Below are 22,133 nucleotides of genomic sequence, written 5' to 3'. Positions count from 1 at the left end.
ACTGGACAGGCAGTTCAGCTGTAGGCAAGTCTACAGCTTGTGACATGAAGGGGTAAATTGTCACTTGGGCCTTTGGGTTGATGAATTTGGGGTCTATGAAGGATTGGTGGATAGCTGACACTTGTGGCCCCGTGTGTCTCCACGCAGTAACCTTCTTTCCGCCCACTCTCAAATTTTCCCTTCGCTCCAAGGGTATTTGAGAGGCATCTGGGCCTGGGGATCTTTAGTGTGATGGTGGTGTAATGAATTGCACTCGGTTGGTGGTCTTTGGGCAGTTGGCCTTGATATGTCCCAGTTCATTACACTTAAAGCATCTTGCATCTGATGGGTCACTGGGTCGAGGTGAGTTACTGGAGACTGGTGAGGTGGAAGAATAGTGTGCCTGTGGCTTTACTTGGGTTGTAGGTGGGGTCTTTGGCTGTCCTCGGTTGTAGGGTTTATGGTCGGTGTGCCCCCTGGGGTATTCGTTCCCCTTGACAGTAGCTTTCTTGCTTTCTGCCACTTCCATCCATCTGGCTCCAATCTCCCCCACCTCAGTGAGATTTTTGGGTTTTCCATCTTGTATGTACCGTGTTATGTCCTCAGGAACACCATCCAATAACTGCTCCATTTGTATGAGGAGGTGCAGTTCTTCCAAGGGTTTAACATTGTGTCCTGATATCCAGGCCTCATAATTTTTCCCAACGTAGTAGGCGTGTTTGGGAAATGATACATCTGGTTTCCACTTTTCGGTTGTGAAATGCTGACGGGCATGATCCGGGGTTATCCCCATTCTGTATCTGGCCTTGGTTTGAAAAAGTTTATAGTAATTCATGTTCTTCTTAGGCATTTCAGCTGCCACCTCTGCTAAAGGTCCACTGAGCTGTGGCCTCAATTCTACCATGTACTGGTCTTCAGGGATGCTGTACCCAAGACAGGCTCTTTCAAAATTTTCCAAGAAGGTCTCGGTGTCATCACCTGCCTTGTAGGTGGGAAATTTCCTGTGATGTGGAACCATAATTGGCGAAGGATTGTTAGGATTGGCTGGTGCATGCTGCCCAGCCTGCGCTAAGTCCAGTTCATGTTTTCTCTGTTTTTCCTTCTCTTCACTTTCTTTTTGTTGTTTTTCCATGTCTCGGCGGTGGGCCACCTCTTCTTCTTCTAGTTTTCTCTGGTGAGCTGCATTTTTGGCTTCTTGTTCTCTTTTATGGGTTGCCTGTTTGATCTGTTCTTCTCTTTCTTTCATCTCCATCTCTTTTTGTTTTATTTCTAGCTCCTGTATTTTTTTTCCATCTATCGCCTGTGCTCGGCGTCTTTGATTTGTCCTTCAGCCTTCATTTTTGTCTTGGTAGGCATGGTTCCTGTTTTCTTGTGTCGGGGTGCCCTCCGGTGTTTATCTTCTGAACTGCAGGTTCTCTGTTGCCTCCTGTGGTCTGCCTAGCAACAGTGCCTTTTTCCCTTTCTTCCTCTAGCTAATCTTTTCAGTGTAAAGTAAACCAGAAAAACCACTTTATTTGCATGTGTATTGCTGGATACTGACTCTCAATGGGAGTGCTATTGTCACAAAAGACCCTTAACAGCTCCTTAATGGTTCCTTGCTTAATATGCAAGCCACAACTGCCAGAGAGCAGAAAAAAAATTGTCTCTGCTTAAAAGCCCTAGCAGAGAAAAAGAAAATAATATTTCTACTGGCTTCTGGTTTCTATCTTTCCCACAACGCTGCACACTATGTCAATAACCTAATCCCAGATTTGGACCTTAGCGTCCAAAATATGGGGGTTAGCATGAAAACCTCCAAGCTTAGTTACCAGCGTGGACCTGGTAAAGCTGCCACCACCCAAAAAATTAGAGTGTTTTGGGGCACTCTGGTCCCTCCAAAAACCTTCCCTGGGGACCCCAAGACCCAAATTCCTTGAGTCTCACAACAAAGGGGAATAAACCATTTCCCTTCCCCCCTCCAGGTGTTTCCTCCCTGGGTTCCTGGAGAGATACACGGAAGCAAGCTCTGTGAATCTAAACAGAGGGACTCCACCCTCCCTATTTCCAGTCCTGGAAACACAAGGAGAGAGAGCCAATCTCTCCCCTACCCCGCTCCTTCACCCAGAGGGAATGCAAAGTCAGGCTAGTAAATCTAACACACAGATTTCCCCCTGACTCCTTCCTCCCACCAATTCCCTGGTGAGCACAGACTCAATTCCCTGGAGTTTCCCACTAAAGAAAAACTCCAACAGGTCTTAAAAAGAAAGCTTTATATAAAAAGAAAGAAAAATACATAAAAATGGTCTCTCTGTATTAAGGTGACAAATACAGGGTCATTTGCTTAAAAGAAATATGAATAAACAGCCTTATCCAAAAAGAATACAATTTAACACATTCCAGCAACTATACGCATGTAAATACAAAAGAAAACAATACAAACCTATGGTCTTCCTATCTTTGTACTTACAACTTGGAAACAGAAGATTAGAAAGCCAGGAGATAGAAAAATCACTCTCAGAGCCGAGAGGGAGTACAGGCAGAAGAAAAAAACAAAGGACTCACACACAAACTTCCCTCCACCCAGATTTGAAAAAGTCTTGTTTCCTGATTGGTCCTCTGGTCAGGTGTTTCAGGTTACTCCTTTCCAAGTAAAAGAACATTAACCCTTAGCTATCTGTTTATGACAGGGAGACATGACTTTTCCAAGGTCACACAGACACTGACTGATAGAACTCAAGTGTCCTGACTTCCCTTCCATAACCAGGGTGTCTCTGTCAGTAAGTGACCACATGACAACAGGAAAATGGACTCCCAGTTTTGCAGGGCCTGTTCACTGTGGGGGAGGAAGGAATTCCTTCGGGACAGCCGAGCCCTCTGGCATGTCAGTCTGGGCCCCCTCTCACACTGCAAGGCTGTGACAAGCTGCAATCCTCTCCAGTCTTGCACTTACACAGCTATACACAGACAGGGACACACCCAGCTGCAGTTACATGAATGCTTTCACTAGCCAGTCATGAACCAACAATAGAGACACTCCAGCCAACTCCCCTCAGCTCTCCAAGAGCTGTACTGTCTTGCCCTGGCCAAAAGCCTGACCGGTATAAATTTATTTCCCAGTCTGCTCCTCCCTTAGCGTGGAGAGGACAATACATCAGCCTGAGCAGATTTCCTTTTTTGCGTTTCAAACAACATCCTGTACTAAGGAAAACAATATAAACCAGATTTATTAATTACAGGAAGATCGATTGTTTAAGTGATTATAAGTAAAAGTCTAAAGAACAAAGTTGAAATCTGGGAAATAAACAACATCACAATCTAAGTTCCATACACTAGACAGGCCTTGAATCAAACAGTGTGTGACCCTGATGGTACAAACAATCCACCAATCTTCCATACACAGGCTAGAAATCCCTTCAGCCTGGGACCACAGCCCCAGTTCAGTCCCAGATTCTAACATCTTTCATGTTTTTTTGTTTGGGGAGTGAGGCCAAGTGATGATGTCACTTCCACATTTTATAGCTTCTGCCGTGTAGAGGGAGCTTCATTTTTCCAAGCAAAAGCCCCCAGCACAGTTAGTAGAAAAGTACAGGCACCAGATGGAGTCCAGAGTACAGGAGCTGTCACATGTATCTTTCAACACTTTGTAGATGAGCCTAGTGATATCAGAAGTTGGCCAGGGTACTTTCTGTGTAGCGTTGTTAATCATTGTGATTTTCCAACTAGTTGTAAGTCAGTACATGGATTCATCAATACCATCAGGTGCTGTGTCTCAGTTTCCCGCTCCAGACAGCAGATCAGGTATATTATCATTTCTCTCCTATGAGAAGCTTCGAGCCTGTGAACAGGAGTTAGCTGACAAGCAATAGTCGTGTACAGCGTCTTGTTGATTACTCCTAGTATGTCCAAAAGCTTTCCCCAAAAATCATGCCTGCTTCACCTTTTCATAGGTTTACCATCCGTAGGGGACCATGGAAGACTTTGTCACGGCTTAGTTAGGGCTTTGCGCTTTCTCAAGGATAGGTTATTACCGGACACAGTATGCTAGCAGATGCTGCTTTTAACCGGTTTGAACTGCCCTGTGGGGGAAGCCCCGGTGTTTATGAGGAACTGCAGAAAGCCCCTGGCCATAGGCCAAGGGGGGCGGCCATTGCTGATGGAAAGCCCCAAATTGCATATGTATGTGCTGCTTTGCATGGCATTAGCATGATGTTATAATTGCTGGGGGCCATTGGTTGCGCAGTTGGACTCCGTACCAGGCCGAGCTTTTCCGTGCGCTGGGTTCCCCATCCCAGTGACAGCAATGCTTGGAGTCCCCATTGCGGGTGTGTCGCTTTACCTTCATTAAAGCCAATTAAATCACTGTGTGTGTGGGCCTCGTCCTTGTAGAGCATCCAGGCACGCAGCACCATCAGTACTAAATTTTTTTGTCATAAGATTTATCCTTAGCAACTAACTTTCCATCATGATATTTAGCAATAACATCAAATCTTTTATTACAGCTAGGTGTTTCCAGGTATATTTATTACACCACAGTGTGGTTTGTTGAAATTACGTTTTGGCTTTCAACTACTTCCTGAACCTTAACATCCGGTTAGTTACGGGCTTTCCTTACTCTTCAGTGTCCCCTTCAGTAGGGATCTCAGTTCAAGGTCATCACTGAGTACTTGGTATTCAAGGGTCTGATCATTTCACGATGTAAGAGCACTTTGCATGTTGTCCAGCCCTCAGTGAACCTACCTTCCAGCCCAGGGTTATGCCCTGGTCACCCCCCTGGTGGGGTTTTCCTGTGATCCCCACTGCAAACACTTTTCCTAGAGGGTTGTGATGGTGATCTGTGCTCTCTGGGCAAAGTATTGTGTCTTCTCCCAGCAGCTCTTTCACGGCCCCTTCCTGTGTCTTACCTGCCCAGAGAATTTCCTCCTCCCCTCTGTCAGAAGGATGATTAGCATTTTCACAGACAACTGTTTATTTAGCCAGATCTACATCTTCTCTTAAAGCTCGGGCGAGAGGTAGCTATGCTGGGGGGTAGGGATATGATCCAGAGTGACCTAGAGAAATTGGAGGATTGGACCAGAAGAAATCTGATGAGGTTCAACAAGGACAAATGCAGAGTCCTGCCATTAGAATGGAAGATTCTCATGCACTGCCAGGGCAGGCTCTAGGTTTTTTGCTGCCACAAGCAAAAAAAATATTTGTCTGTCCCCCATCCCAGCCCTGGGCTCACTCTGCACCCACCTGCTGCCCCAGCCCTCGGCTCTTCCCCCCTCACTCATACCCCATGCCTCCCCAATGCTGGGCTTCCCCCTTTCCTCCCCACCAGTGCCCTCTCCCCACTTCTCTGCTGCCCCAGCTCTGGGCTCTCCCCTTCCCCCCCTCCAGTGCCCCCCCACACCTCCTGCCGCCCCAGCTCTGGGCTCTGTCCCCACCCCCACCTGCACTCTCCTTCCGCCACAGCCCTGGGTCACTGGTAACTCGCTCCCAGGGCGGGTCGTTCAGCAGGAATTTTGGATGTGCACAGAACACAGACAGGATTGGTTCCCATATGGTTACAGAGCTGCAGTAAAGTGGAACAATTTTCAGCTTGTGTGACTGGAGGATCTCTGGATACGTATTATAAGACTGTCCTCCAGAAATGAGGAAAAGCTGAGGTGCCTTTATTATTCTTTTGTTCCACTCTTTCTTTGTACGGGGAATTTGCCAGTGCAGCATCACTGTCTTCCTTTTGAACAAAGAAACTAACAAAAGGCAATGGCTGGTGAAAATAGCAATTCCAGTCCTAATAACCACTGGGAAGCATTTCTTGCTCAATTTTATCCTACTTTTCCTACAGCAGGTCGCAGTGGATCAGTATATTTGATTGGGGAGAAATGAAGAACCAGCTGCCCAAACGGAGCTTGAGCGCTCCTGAATGTTGAGGTGTTCAAATCTGGAAGGCAGGTGCTGGGAGTGGGGGGAGGAGGGGGTTGTGGGCTCCGTGGGGGAACACGGCAGCATGTATGCAGCAGCGTGTCTGGAGCTGTGCAGAGCCAGACACGCTGGTCTGAGTGGCACAGTAAGGGGGCTGGGGATTGGAGAAGGGGTAGAGGGTTCGGGGGGAGCAGTCAAGGGACAGGGAGCAGGGGGGGTTGGATGGATCTGGGGTTCAGGGGGGCAGTCAGGGGCAGGGAGAAGGGGGGGTTGGATGGATCAGGGGTTCAGGGGGGAAGTCAAGGGACAGGCAGCAGTTGGATAGACATGGGAGCCCCAGGGGGTTGTCAGGGGACAGGTAGGTAGTAGGATCCTAGGGGGGAAGTTTGGGGGGGTTCTCAGGAGGGGGCAGCTGGGGACAAGGAGAAGGGAGGCTTATATAGGGGATGGGGTCCTGGGGGGCAGTTAGGGGCAGGGGTCCCGGAAGGGGGCAATCAGAGCAGTGATGCTTAGATGGGGGTGGGGTCCTGGGGTGCAGTTAGGGGCAGGGGTTCCGGGAGGGATGATCAGGGGACAGGGAGCGGGGGGGGAGGGGTTGGATGGCTGAGCAGCAAAGAAATAGTTATTATCCCCAAGTCCTCAGACAGGGTGGACAGCAAAAAATCTATGGCTCAGGCCTGTACTCTGGGCAGAGCAGAAAGAGGGTTGGCCATTCTATCTCTGTTGGAGGGTCAACAATTGCAGGCTCATTAGCCTAGAGAGGGGGGACACCACTCCAGCGGTGCAGTGGCAGGGGTAGGGGGATGCGGGTTTTCCTGACTCCATTGCGTCCCAGCCTTAATGGTGGTGTAGAATTCCACCACTGGGTCAGCTGGGACCCAGATGCAGTCCCAATGGCAGCCAGTAAGTATACCGCAAGAGGTACTTTTCAATGGTGCTGCAAGCACCGGTGGATCACAAGGGACGTTTCACCAACATCAACGTGGGATGGCCAGGAAAGGTGCATGACGCTTGCATCTTCGGGAACTCTGGTCTGTTTTAACAGCTGCAGGAAGGAACTAACTTCCCAGACCAGAAAATTAATGTTGGGATGTTGAAATGCCTATCCCTGGGGACTCAGCCTACCCCTTAATGCCCTGGCTCATGAAGCCGTACACAGGCACCCTGGACAGTTGTAAGGAGCAGTTCAGCTATAGGATGAGCAAGTGAAGAATGATGGTAGAATGTGCATTTGGAGGTTTAAAATCTCGCTGGCACAGTTTACTGACTAGTTTAAACCTCAGCGAAACCAATATTCCTATCTGACGAAGTGGGTATTCACCCACGAAAGCTCATGCTCCAAAACGTCTGTTAGTCTATAAGGTGCCACAGGACTCTTTGCTCCTTTAATATTCCCATTAATTGATTAGAAGAGCACAGCAGAGCATGTTGCGCATCAGAGAAGCTTTGAAAACGAGTTTCATGACTGGCCAGGCTACGGTGTGACAGTTCTCTTTGTTTCTCCTTGATGGAGGTTAAGGATAATCTAGGCATAGCCCAATATCTAAACAAATACTTTGCCTCAGTCTTTAATGAGGCTAATGAGGAGCTTAAGGATAATGGTAGGATGACAAATGGGAATAAGGATATGGAGGTAGATATTACCACATCCGAGGTAGAAGCCAAACTCTAACAACTTAATGGGGCGGAATCGGACTGCCCAGATAATCTTCATCCAAGAATATTAAAGGAACTGGCATGTGAAATTGCAAGCCCATTAGCAAGAATTTTTAATGAATCAGTAAACTCAGGGGTTGTACTGTACGACTGAAGAATTGCTAACATAGCTCCTAGTTTTAAGAAAGGGAAAAAATGTGATCCGAGTAATTATAAGCCTGTTAGTTTGACACCTGTAGTATGTAAGGTCTTGAAAAAAAAATTTGAAAGAGAAAGTAGTTAAGAACATTGAGGTCAATGGTAATTGGGACAAAATACAACATGGTTTTACAAAAGGTAGATAGTGCCAAACCAACCTGATCTCTTTCTTTGAGAAGATAACAGATTTTTTAGACAAAGGAAACACAGTGAATCTAATTGACCTCGATTTCAATAAGGCATTTGACACAGTTCCACATAGGGAATTATTAGTTAAATTGGAAAAGATGGGGATCAGTATGAAAACTGAAAGGTGGATAAGGAACTGGTTAAATGGGAGACTACAATGGGTCATACTGAAAGGTGAACTGTCAGGCTGGAAGGAGGTTACTAGTGGAGTTCCTCAGGGATCGATTTTTGGACCAATCTTATTTAATCTTTTTATTACTGACCTTGGCACAAAAAGTGGGAATGTTTGCAAATGACACAAAGCTGGGAGGTATTGCTAACACAGAGAAGGACTGGGATATCATATAGGAAGATCTGGATGATCTTGTAAACTGGAGTAATAGTTATAGGATGAAATTTAATAGTGAAAAGTGCACGGTTATGCGTTTAGGGATTAATAACAAGAATTTTGGTTATAAATTGGGGACACATCAGTTGGAAGTAACAGAGGAGGAGAAGGACTTCAGAGTATTGGTTGATCACAAGATGACTGTGAGCCACCAATGTGATATGGCTGTGAAAAAAGCTAATGCTGTTTTAAGATGCATCAGGCGAGGTATTTCCAGCAAAGATAAGGAGGTGTTAGTACTGTTATACAAGGAACTGGGGAGAGCTCATCTGGAATACTGTGTGCAGTTCTGGTCTCCCATGTTTAAGAAGGATGAATTCAAACTGGAACAGGTACAGAGAAGGGCTACTAGGATGATCCGAGGAATGGAAAACCTGCCTTATGAAAGGAGACTCAAAGAGCTTGGCTTGTTTAGCCTAACCAAAAGAAGGTTGAGGGGGGATATGATTGCTCTTTATAAATATATCAGAGGGATAAATACCAGGGAGGGAGAGGAATTATTTAAGCTCTGTACCAATATGGACACAAGAACAAATGGATATAAACTGGACGCTATGAAGTTTAGACTTGAAATTAGACAAAGGTTTCTAACGATTAGAGGAGTGAAGTTCTGGAACAGACTTCCAAGGGGATTAGTGGGGGAAAAAGACATATCTGGCTTTAAGACTAAGCTTGATAAGTTTATGGAAGGGATGGTATGATTGGCAACTAATCTTTGATTATTAGCAGGTAAGTATGCCCAGTGGTCTGTGATGGGATGTTAGATGGGGTGGGATCTGAGTTACTACAGGTAATTCTTTCCTGGGTGCTGACTGGTGAGTCTTGCCCACATGCTCAGGGTTTAACTGATTGCCATATTTGGGGTTGGGAAGGAATTTTCCTCCAGGGAAGACTGGAGGAAGCCCTGGAAGTTTTTCGCCTTCCTCTGCAGCGCGGGGCACGGGTCACTTGCTGGAGGATTCTCTGCAGCTTGAGGTCTTCAAACCACAATTTGAGGACTTCAATAACTCAGACATAGGTTAGGGGTTTGTTACAGGAGTGGATGGGTGAGATTCTGTGGCCTGCTTTGTGCAGGAGGTCAGACTAGATGATCATAATGATCCCTTCTGACCTTAAAGTCTATGAGTCTATGGAAACTTGCCCTCTTGGTTGACTCTACTTCTGTGTAAGCCAACTGACCTCCCACCTTCGATCACTACTTTCAGAGGCAATAAAGTCATTGTTGTTTCCAAATTATGCATTTTTTATTAATTCATCACACAAATTGGGGGAAAACTCACAAGGTTGCCAGGGACGGGTGGGTGAGCAGGGAAGCACTGAGTGGGGTGGTGGATGAGGGGCGGAGAGAAGGACAAGGCCACACTACAGTTTAAAACTTACTGAATGCCAGCTCTCTGTTGCTTGGGAGTCCTCTGGGGTAGAGTGTCTAAGTGCCTGTAGCCGTCCTCCCCCAGCCCTGTCCCTGTTCTTGGGCATCTGGGTGAGGAGGCTATGGAACTTGGGGAGGAGGTCAGATGGTTACACAGGGGGTGCAGTGGCAGTCTGTGCTCCTGCTGCCTTTCCTGCAGCTCCACCAGATGCCTAAACATGTCAGTTTTCTCCCCCATTAGCCTCAGCGCTGCATCCTGCCTCCTCTCAGCGTGCTCCTCCCTCCTCTCATCATGTTCATTTAACGCTTTCCTGGAGTCGGCCATTGTGTGCCTCCCCGCATTCTGCAGAGCTCGTTCCGTGTGGGAGCACTTCGTGAGCACTGAGAACACCTTGTTACAAGTGCATTTTTTTTGCCTTCTAATCTGCACTAGCCTCCGGGACGGAGATGATAGGGGGAGCGTAGAAACATTTGCAGCTGCGGGAGGAAGAAAAGGAAGAGTAGTATTTAAAAAGATACATTTTAGAGAACAAAGGGAAGACTAATTTCACACTGAATCAAGTGATTCACGTTACATAGCACATGTGCTTTTGCTACAAGGTCGCATTTTGACTCATATTGGGTGCCTGCTGGTTTGGTGTGAGACATCACATACGTTCAGCTGGGCAACAGAATTCGTCTTAGCTATGGTACGGGAAAGGGTTTGGGCTTCTTCAACCTTCATAACATTGAGGGCTGAGGAAGATCCTCGTGAACATGGAATCCCCAGCCGGCCTTGCAACAATCACTGACCAACCTGAAAGGCTTGTCACAGAAGTAGCGAGACCACTGGTAGACCAGGATGTCCTACCTCCTGGTTCCTCTCCACTCCTCCAAAACAGCCCTCATGACCAAGAGGACAAGGTAGAAGTCTCCCCAATGCAGGAGAGAGAACTTCACTTTACCCTTGAAATCGCAGGTGTCCACCAGAAAACGGTGAAGCTCATCCCGCAGCACAGTGGGGGGCGGTGTCCTGTACCTATGATGATCCTCTGGGCAAAGAGGGAGAAGACCAGCATTGCAGTGACTATACTAGTGAAGCTGAGCAACACATCTCTATCTCTAGAAACGGAAAGGGAGATGGAAGGAAGAGATCAGCCCCTAAATGGTGAAGGAGGGGAGGCAAAACCCCCACCACATAAAGTTCATCTAAGGACAGGGGAAAGGAGACAACCCCTGGGTGGGAGCAGTATGGAAGGTGGAGCGGACACAAATGAGAAGGACTTCTTCCCTCCACAGCACCTGTCTCTGCTCTGTGGCTGCGGCAAGGGCTCGGGGCAGCCTGAACCGAGGGCTTCTCCTGCCGTTCCACCCAGGCAGCCTGGGCTCTTCCCCTCCCCCAGCAGTGCCTACTGGGGCTGGAGGCTTGAACTCCTGTCAGATAAATCTGAGATAGCCCAGACTCAGGGCTTCTGCCCCTTCTGCTGAGCTGCTCCACACGAATCACAGGCTGATTCCCACATTCTGTTCATTCCCTCTGAAGCACCTGGCACTGAGCACTGTCAGAAGACAGGCTACTGGGCTACTTGGACCATTGGTTTTACCCAGTGTGGCCATTCTGATCTTCTTAATTATACCCCAGATGTATTTGCCTCCTGCTGCAATCCACTATACCCCACCCCCCTCCCAGAGCTGAGATAGATCCCAGGAGACCTGATGGGGTCTTTCTCTCTATACAGAGTTAATGACAAGAGCAGGGCATTGGGGAGAAGACACACAGCAGGGTCGAGGCTTGAAAGAAGAGATGGGGCAAGAATGTAATTTCAGGCATTCAGCTAACAGCAATTAGAAACCCAGTGTAGTGTACATAATCTGACTCCCCAGTTCATCACATTGACACAGGACAGTTAGGACAGGACAGGATTTAATCTCTCTGTCTGTCCAGTAAGTGATTCAGGGAAGAGGCCCCAACATCATGCACCAGCCAACTCTGCATGGAGCTCAATCTGAGAGCCAGAGCACAAGGAGGAAACATTTAGGTCTCTTTATAAGTAAAGAGCTTAAGCAGCCTGCCCTGGATCTGTTTGGTCCTCACCCCATAGATGATGGGGTGTAGCATGGGGGGCACCAGCAGGTACGCACTGGCAATGAGAACGAGGAAGTGCCGGGGCACATTGTGGCCAAACCGGTGGGTGAGAGAGGAGAGGAAATCTGGTATGTACAAAGCTAAGATGGCACAAAAATGAGAGATGCAAGTCCCAAAAGTCTTGAGCTGGGCATCTTTTGTGAGGAGGCAGAAGATGACCTGGAGGATCAGAGTATAAGACACAGTGATAAAAAACACATCCATTCTGATCACAGAGAGAAGATCAAACAGGCCATAGTAACTACTGATGCTGAAGTCAGCACAGGCCAGCTTCATCACAGCTATGTGCCCACAACAAAAGTGGGGGATGATATTGGTTCTGCAATATGGCCACCACGTCGTCAGGAAGGGATAGGGAATGTGATTATGCCACTGCGCAGCACCATGGCCAGGCCGATCTTGGCCACCACAGAGTTTGTCAGGATGGTGGAATGTCTCAGGGGATGGCAGATGGCCATTTGGCGATCAAAAGCCATGGCCACGAGGATTCCAGACCCCATCCCTGAGAAGGAGTGAACGAAGTACATCTGGGTGAGGCAGGCACTGAAATCGATCTCCCTGGAATTGAACCAGAAGATGCTCAGCGTTTTGGACAGGGTGGATGTGGACATGACCAGATCGGTGACAGCCAGCATGCAGAGGAAATAGTACATAGGGCCATGGAGGCTCGGCTCCATCTTCACAATGAACAGGATGGTGAAGTTCCCCAACACGGCTATGGCGTACATAGCACAGAAGGGAATGGAGATCCAGACATGGGCATCCTCCCGGCCAGGAATGCCAAGTAGAATGAAAGTGGAGGGGTTGGTGAAGTTGGTTGTGTTGGAATCTGACATGGAGTAGGGGAGAAAGTGTCCAACTTTGAGGCATAAGGGTGCCTTCTGCATTTAGCGTATGCTCCCCTGACTTTCTGTGTGTTCCCAGGATCTCAGGTGATGGTCACAGTAGAAATGCCTGCATGGAGAGACAACGTTAATATGAGACACTGCATGCAGTAGTGGAGGCTGTTCTCATGGAAGAAGCAGAGTCACATTAGCTATCCTCCAGACATAGAATCATAGAAATATAGACTATTAGGGTTGGAAGAAACCTTAGGAGGTCATCTAGTTCAACCCCCTGCTCAAAGCAGGACCAATCCCCAACTAAATCATCCCAGCCAGGGTTTTGTCAAGCCTGACCTTAAAAACCTCTAAGGATGGAGATTCTACCACCTCCCTATGTAACCCATTCCAGTGCTTCACCACCCTACTACTGAAATAGCATTTTCTAACATCCAACCTAAACCTCCCCACTGCAACCTGAGACCATTGCTCCTTGTTCTGTCATCTGCCAGCACTCGGAACAGCCTAGCTCCATCGTCTTGGGAATCCTCTTCAGGTAGCTGAAGGCTTCTATCAGATCCAAACTCACTCTTCTCTTCTGCAGACTAAATAATCCCAGTTCCCTCAGCCTCTCCTCATAAGTCATGTGCCCCAGCCCCCTGGTCATTTTCATTACCCTCTGCTGGACTCCCTCCAATTTGTCCACATCCCCTCTGTAGTCGGGGGACCAAAACTGGATGCAATACTCCAGGTATGCTCTCACTAGTGTCTAATAGAGGGGAATAATCACTTCCCTCAATCTGCTGGCAATGCTCCTACTAACACAGCTAAATATGCCATTGGCCTTCTTGGCAACAAGGGCACACTGCTGATTCATATCTAGCTTCTCGTCCATTGTAATCCCCAGGTCCTTTTTTGCAGAACTGCTGTTTAGTCATTTGGTCTCTAGCCTGTAGCAGTGCATGTGATTCTTCTGTCCAAAGTGCAGGACTCTGCACTTGTCCTTGTTGAACCTCATCAGATTTCTTTTGGCCCAGTCCTCCAATTTGTCTATGTCACTCTGGACCCTATCCCTACCCTCCAGCATACCGACCTATCCCCCCATCTTAGTGTCATCTGCAAACTTGCTGAGGGTGCAATTAATCCCATCCTCCAGATCATTAATGAAGAGATTGAATAAAGCTAGCTCCAGGAACGACCCCTGGGGCACTCCACTAGATACTGGATGCCAACTAGCCATCTAACCATTGATGACTAGCCATGGAGCCTGACAATCTAGCCACCTTACCGTCCATTCCTCCAACCCAAACCTTTTAACTTGCTGGCAAGAAAACAAAGAAGACAAACCCTGAGTTGAATGACAGTAAAGACGTCCATTCCCTCAAGCCCTGCACTGCTCTGCTGGTCTCCTTTCTCAGCAAACCCAGCGTCTTCAATAGATACATCTCAAAACTCTGCCTCAACCTCTTCCCGGAGTCTGCTGCATTGCCCGAGAGTTTCAACTCCCTGGGGGCTTCCAGTTCTTCCATCTCCAGGGTGACTCCTTCCCCACAGCCCTGTTACCTCTGCCCTCTCCTCTGCTCTCCCCTCTGGCACCAGGGGTTGTCCTGGGAATTCATGAGAAGGAGGCTCAGTCTGCACTCAACAGAGGGAGGTGTGATTGGAACTTAAGTAGGTTAAAAAGCTAACGGAGAGTCACGCGCTCCCTGCTGTGTGTCTGCTGCAGCTGCCACTCAATGGCCTGTTCTCGATCGCCCCAGTCTAGTTCCCCGAACACGTGATCTGCTCTTAACGGCCCAGGACACACTTCCAGCAGCCAGGGCAGGGCTGTGCATTTCCGCTGTCTCACACCCACCCAGCAGCCTATGTAACCACCCGTTCTTAGTGCTGCTCCTCCCCCATCTCCCACCTGCCCCCTCTCTGGTGTGTTACACACAGTAGCTGGGTCTTGTCTGAATGTGATTTCTAAGCTCATTGGGGCACAGACGGTTTCTGCTTCCGGGTTTGTGAAGGGCCCAGCACAAGGGGCCCTGAACTGGAGCTGGGCCTCTGCAGACTTCCACAAGTCAGACAATAATACTAAATGATAGATACAGTGATCCAGCCAAATCAAGGCCTAGCCCCTTCCCCCACTTTGCCTGATTGGTTTGCAAAGTCTTATTCTGCATGGAACATTCGATTTCAATTTCCCCTGGGAGAGACTGGGAGGAAATGAACCGAGAGGGAGAGAACAAACCCAGTGCAAACACTGATCCAGTCTCTATCCTTCCCATAGAGCCACCTTTTGTTCCACAGCAGCATTTTTGGGGGTGGAGAGGGAGGCATCTGTGCCCAGGACAGGCCCCCGGCTGCCCTCCGTCCATGGGAACATTCTGTTGGTGTTGGTTTTATAAGTCTGTTCCCCTGAAGTGACCCCATTGACTATGATGCGCTGGCAGGTTTCTGAGGGGCAGCGGAAGTGCAGTCCCAGAATTCACACCTCACAGGAGCAGGGAACTTACAAATTCCAGCTAGCTCTGAAAACTTCAGATTCACCTTCAGAGGATGGCGAAGGCTCAGGATCCCCCTGTCAGACTTTCGTCTGTGTCCCACGCAATGAACAGCCCCTGCCAGAGCAGGAAGCCGTTTCCCTCTTGGTGTAACAGAGAGACCGTGGTTATGGCAGGGAAGTCAGGACTCCTGGGTTCTGTCTGTCATCCTGCCACTCAATCTCTCTGATACCTTGGCCAAGTCACCTCTTGCTGTGCCTCACTTTCATATCTGTATAATGGAGATATGTTCATAGTGACTTTCCTGTGTTAGTTATTTTGAAGATCCTTCAGAGAATGGTGCTGCACAGTTTGATGATCATTACTGATGAGAATTATTGATCTCTGATCTCTTAGCAACAGTCCAGTATGGAGAAAGTGTATCTTCCCTAAGTCATCTGTCTCCAGATCTGTCTGTCTACTACCTACCCATCCCTCCTGGGCATTTACAGGGTTTCAGACCCTATGGAAACTGAGACGCTATCCCTAATTTTCTTCCTAATTGACTAGAATTTTTAAATATACACAAATACACAGAGCAGCCAATTCCTCTTGGCCTCAGCACAGAGCCCCAGAGTTCTCATCTCCCTTAGGGAAGGTCTCTTAATTGCTATTTACTCCTAAAGCTGGATAAAGAGCACAGCACAGAACTATATTATATATGCTGCACACCTCTGTGTCAGCTCTCGGAGTGGGATGCTGCTGCAGATGCTGCGGTGAGAGAGGAGTGGGACACGGACACCTGAGAGGGATTCTCAGGGAAGACACTTCCATCTCAGGATTCACAGGTACCCATCTCTTGCTCAGGAGCTCTCCTGGTCTACAAACCCTGTACAACGTGGGTGTGATGGGACAGAGAATAAGTCTGGGGTCCTTTCAGATCTGCACAGCAGTTAAACAACCCAGGGCCCTTGCCAGAGGTGATGCATTTTGTTTTCCTGGGTCCAGCTCATCAAATGCTCAAGACCAATCGATATGCCTGCCCTGACTTCTGCATTGTAACCATTTTGCCAGTCTTTGGGCCATCCACAAATTTGATCTGCACTGATTTTATATTTCCTTCCATATCTGGATGACTGGAAAAAGGCTACTGCAGTGCTCATATTTTAAAAAGGGAAGGAGGAGAATCCGGGGAACTACAGGCCAGTCAGCCTCACCTCAGTCCCTGGAAAAATCATGGAGCAGATCCTCAAGGAATCAATTATGAGCCACTTGGAGGACAGGAAAGTGGTCAGGAACAGTCAGCATGGATTCACCAAGGGCAAGTCATGCCTGACTAACCTAATTGCCTTCTATGAGGAGATAACTGGCTCTGTGGATGAGGGGAAAGCAGTGGATGTGTTCCTTGACTTTAGCAAAGCTTTTGATACGGTCTCCCACAGTGTTTTTACCAGCAAGTTAAAGAAGTATGGGCTGGATGAATGGACTATAAGGTGGATAGAAAGCTGTCTAGATTGTCAGGCTCAATGGGTAGTGATCAACGGCTCCATGCCTAGTTGGCAGCCAGTTTCAAGTGGAGTGCTCCAAGGGTTGGTCCTGGGGCCGGTTTTGTTCAATATCTTCATTAATGATCTTGAGGATGAGTGGACTGCACTCTCAGCAAGTTTGCAGAGGACACTAAATTGGGAGGAGTGGTAGATATGCTGGCAGGTAGGGATAGGTTACAGAGGGACCTAGACAAATTAGAGGATTGGGACAAAAGAAACCTGATGAGGTTCAACAAAGACAAGTGCAGAGTCCTGCACTTAGAATGGAAGAATTCCATGCACTGTTACAGACTGGAGACCGAATGGTTAGGAAGCAGTTTTGCAGAAAGGACCTAGGGGTTACAGTGGACAAGAAGCTAGATATGAGTCAACAGTGTGTGCTTGTTGCAAAGAATGCTAATAGCATTTTGGGCTGTATAAGTAGGGGCATTGCCAGCAGATCAAGAGATGTTATCATTCCCCATTATTTGACATTGGTGAGGCCTCATCTGGAGTACTCTGTCCAGTTTTGGGCCCCACATTACAAGAAGGATGTGGAAAAACTGGAGAGAGTCCAGCGGAGGGCAACAAAAATGATTAGGGGGCTGGAGCACATGACTTATTAGGAGAGGCTGAGGGAACTGGGATTGTTTAGTCTGCAGAAGAGAAGAAGGAGGGTGGGATTTGATAGCTGCTTTCAACTACCTGAATGGGGGTTCCAAAGAGGATAGATCTAGACTGTTTTCAGTGGTACCAGATGACAGAACAAGGAGTAATGGTCTCAAGTTGCAGTTGGGGAGGTTTAGGTTGGCTATTAGGAAAAGCTTTTCCAGTAGGAGGGTGGTGAAGCACTGGAATGGGTTCCCTAGGGAGGTTGTGGAATCTCCTTCCTTAGAGGTTTTTAAAGTCAGGCTTGACAAAGCCCTGGCTAGGATGATTTACTTGGGGACTGGTCCTGCTTTGAGCAGGAGGTTGGACTAGATGACCTCCTGAGGTCCCTTCCAACCCTGTTACTCTATGATTCTATGATCACTGATGAAAATATTGAATAGCATCAAACCTAGAACTGATCCCTGCAGATCCCAACTAGGAACAGCCCCATTCACTGACAATGGCCCATTGACAACTGCTTTCTTAGATATAGCAGCTAAGAGTCCTGTGGCACCTTATAGACTAACAGACGTATTGGAGCATGAGATTTTGTGGGAGAATACCCACTTCATCAGACGACATGCATCCGACGAAGTGAGTGATCATCTCCAAAAGCTCATGCTCCAATACGTCTGTTAGTCTATAAGGTGCCATAGGACTCTTTGCTGCTTTTACAGATCCAGACTAACACGGCTAGCACCCTGATACTTGTTTCTTAGATATGTCAGTTAGTCAGTTTTTAGTCCATTTTACGTGTGCTATACTGATATTGTAGAGTGTTTATATTTTTATCTGAATGTTTTCTCCTACTAAATCAAATGCCTCCAAGAAATCAAAAACTATTGCATCTCCATGGTTCCCTTGTTCAGACAAACGTTTATTCTCATTAAAGGCTGAAATCAATTTTATTTGACAAGATCTGTTTTCCCTAAACCATATTATTGACTGCCATTAATTATATTCCTAGATTTTCTTTAAATTAATCCCATTCCAGCTTTTCCATTGTTTCCTAATGTGTAAAATCTATTTTTAAATTTTCCCTTTTTTATAAATACTTTTTTTTTTGGTTCGGCTACAGTCTGATTGAGTACTTCTGGTCAGGGGCAGCTCTAGGCATTTTGCCACCCCAAGCACGGAGGGTCCACTGGTCCCATGGCTTTGGGACCAGCGGACCCTCTGCAGGCATGCCGCCGAAGGCACCCTGCCTGCTGCCCTAGCAGCGACCGGCAGAGCGCCCCCCTTGGCTTGCCGCCCCAGGCATGCACTTGGAGCGCTGCTGCCTGGAGCCGCCCCTGCTTCTGGTTCCAGTGAGATGTGGTCAGTTTGTCATTGGTGTTCGTAACTCTAAGGTTCTCCTGTTGGTGCTGTTTAACGTCCTCCTTGACTGCTAATGGGCTAGAAAATATTTCATCATCACATGTGATATGAGTACCTATTATTGCTTCTTTCGGAATGCAGAACAAAACTATTTTGTGAACCTTTTCTTTCCAAATGCAGTAAAAAAATGTTTCTAGAACATATCTACCTTTTCTGTGACATTAGCAGTTTCCTTTCTCCCTCTAGGAATTGGCCTACACTTTTTCTACGATTTTCTTCTTAATATATGTCTTTAACATCCCTTATCAATTTTCATAACTTCTAACTTGTATGCTGGGTATAAACTTTATCTTTTCCCCATTTGTTATATATTGCCTCCTCGTCCCCCAATCCCCCAATTGCTGTCTTTCCTTTGCCACTGAATCATGTTTTAAGCAAAAACTGTCCACTTTCTTGACTGTGGAACGATGGCTTTTTGGCCATCTAATGCATTCTTCTTAAAGAACTCCCAGTTTTTCATCTCATTTTTCTCTCCAAATTTTTCCTCCCAATCACTTTTTCTGGTAGTTTGCCTCAGCTTTGGGGAATTAGTTCGTCTGAAGCACTAAGGAATTACAGATGCCTCTGGTTGGGTATTGTTCTCTGTTGATTTAATTTGATTGGAATCACTTCCAGTCTTTAGTTTGATCTCCTCTTTTATATGCCACCCTATTTTTCTTTTCTCTAAACGAAACAGTCCCAGACTTTCCAGTCTGTCCACATAAGGTAGCCTCCTCCATTTTCACAGACTGCTTCAGAAACTCCCTTTCTATTGGTGATATCATTGATAAAGACTGGGTGGCCAAAGCTGAGTGCATGTCCAGAGCAGGTTCTTCTCCATCCCATTCCTAAGGTATTCTAACATTCTCATTGTTTTTCGACTGCTGTGAAAGAGCGAATGTTTCCATGGAGTTGCTAACAATGACACCCAGGTCTTTTCCCTGGGGCCTGTTCTACTTGAGATGTTTCTCACTGGCACATGTCTGGGAAAGGTTTAGATTTTTTCCAGTCAGAAGTTGAACAACTGGGTTAATGGGGAGCGCCCTAAAGCATGAATTCTCTAACCTGGGTAACAATGAGGGATAACCAGTATCCACACTTGTGTTTCCTGTTGGTGCCTGTTAAGGTTTCCCAAACAAGACATGTAGGAATTATTGTTATGGGGAACAGCATGCAATACGGAATTGGCATTAGTAGGGTCAGTTGTTCATAATTAATTTATCTGAATAATGAAAATGGCATTTTTTTGGTGCGTGAAGAGCAACCAATCTGCTTCACCCATGAGAACAGCCTTCGGTTGTGCATGTAGTGTCTCATATTAACATTGTCTCTCCATCCAGGTATTTGTACTGCAACCATCACCCTAGAGCCTGGGCACATACAGGAAGTCAGCAGAACATACAGTCCATGCACTAGACACCGTTCTGCCTCAGAGATGGACATCTTCTCCCCTACTCCATGTCAGATTCCAACACAACTGACTTCACCAACCTCTCCACCTTCGTCCTGCTGGGTATTCCTGGCCTGGAGGTGGCCTATGTCTGGATCTTCATTCCCTTCTGTGCCATATACATCATAGACATCTTGGGGAACTTTACTATCCTGTTCATTGTGAAGATAGAGCCAAACCTCCATGTGCCCATGTACTATTTCCTTTGCAGCTGGCTGTCACTGACCTGGCCCTGTCTACATCCACTCTACCCAAAACGCTGAGCATCTTCTGGTTCAATTCCAGGGAGATCAGTTTCAGTGCCTGCCTCACCCAGGTTTACTTTGTTCACTCCCTTTCAGCGATGGAGTCTGGGATCTTAGTGGCCATGGCTTTTGATCGCTATGTGGCCATCTGTGACCCCCTGAGATATTCCACTACCCTGACTAACCCTTTGGTGGCCAAGATCAGCCTTGCCATGGTGCTGCGCAGTGGCATGTTCTTACTGCCCTATCCCTTCCTGGCGAGGCATTGGCCATACTGAGGAACAAACATCATCTCCCACTCATACTGTGAGCACATAACTGGGTTGAAGATGGCCTGTGCTGACATCTGTGTCAGTAGCTACTGCGGCCTCTTTCTGGCCTTCTTGGTCACTGGTCTGGATGTGCTTTTTATCGCCTTGTCCTATATCCAGATCCTCAGGGCCATCTTCAGACTCCCCACAAAGGACGCCAGGCTCAAGACCTTTGGGACCTGCGTCTCCCACCTCTGTGTTATCTTAGCCTTTTATATCCCAGCTCTCTTCTACTTCCTCACACACTGGTTTGGCCACAATGTGCCCCTGCATTTCCACATTCTCATAGCCAACATGTACCTTCTGGTGCTCCCCATGCTGAAGCCCATCATCTATGGTGTGAGGACCAGACAGATCCAGAACAGGCTGCTCCGGCTATTTACTCAGAAAGGAATGAAATTTTTCTCCTGGTGCCCTGGCTCTCAGACTGAGTTCCATGCAGAGCTGGTTGGTGACATTGGGCTGATCCCTCTTCCCTGAATCACTGTCTGGAGAGTGAAAGTGACATTAAGCCCTTTCCTGACCTTATTGTGCTGTGTCTGTGTGCCAAACTGGGAAATCGATCTATGTACAATTCATTAACTCAAAGGGATGCCACTTTTCCAATTTCTGTTAACTGGACCCCTGAGATGCCGCCTGACTCCTTCCTCCAGTCCCCACCCTTGCTGCACATCTCACCTTGAGACTCCACCCACTTCTGCTCCCTTTCCCCCAAGGTCACACTCCTGTTGATCACTCCTCTCCTGCCTTCCCCCGTCACTTTCTAGATCATCTCCAGCTTCCTCTCCACCCCAGCTGTGCCACCTCTGCTTCGGGGCTGGCAAAAGAGCTGCTGCACCCTGACAAACAGTCTGGCTGCTGGTAGGAAGCAGCCCCCGATGAGTAGAGGTGGCACAAGTTAATGATCTGCCACTTCCCCCCTCCCTGCAGTAACTGGACACTACAAGTTTCCATTTTTGACCTGACTTTCTGGTTGAAAACTGGTTACCTGGGAACCCTAAATAACACATAGACACATAAGCCAAAAACTGAACAGTCTGGGTAAGACCCAGATGAGTGGAAACCCTATAAACTCATGTTTGCTTGTACAAAACATCTCTATCCTTATGTCTTTGGGATTTTCCAGTACTCTTCACTCACATGCCACAGAGGCAGGGAATGGTGTGCAGGTGTCATATTGTGTTTACCTGGATCTGGGTATCTCTTGTGCTGTCTAAAGTAGATGAATTGTTTTAGCAACCCCTTTGCAAGGCCTGGGTCTGTTTGCTTTAACAATCTTGTGACCCAATAGTGAGAAATTGGAAAGAGAGTGCACTCAAAGGGGAGTTCTGGGAAGGGTGGCTGAAGCAATGGGAGAATCTGGGGAGCCAGGCCAAAACTAGTCTCTGGGCCTTGGCACACAGCTCTCCTTTCCCAGAGGGAGGTGCTAGAACAGAAGCTACACCCTGAGAGTGGGCCTAGAAACCCAACTTCAAAGGCAGAGCCTGAATGGTGCTGAGACTTAAAAGAACATGG

At 47.5% G+C, this 22,133-nt stretch overlaps 2 pseudogenes; one reads left to right on the top strand and one right to left on the bottom strand.

Moving 5' to 3' along the window:
* Positions 1-11,679: 11,679 nt before the first annotated feature.
* On the bottom strand, positions 11,680-12,626 carry LOC127051935 (olfactory receptor 52N1-like; annotated as a pseudogene).
* Positions 12,627-15,800: 3,174 nt separating this feature from the next.
* Positions 15,801-21,098, top strand: LOC127044837 (olfactory receptor 52E4-like; annotated as a pseudogene).
* Positions 21,099-22,133: the final 1,035 nt, after the last annotated feature.

This window comes from Gopherus flavomarginatus, chromosome 1 (genome assembly GCF_025201925.1).
Source record: "Gopherus flavomarginatus isolate rGopFla2 chromosome 1, rGopFla2.mat.asm, whole genome shotgun sequence".
In the NCBI taxonomy this organism is placed as follows: Eukaryota; Metazoa; Chordata; order Testudines; family Testudinidae; genus Gopherus; species Gopherus flavomarginatus.
The sequence above is the reverse complement of the archived record's forward strand: the minus strand, read 5'-3'. Positions and strand labels throughout refer to the sequence as shown.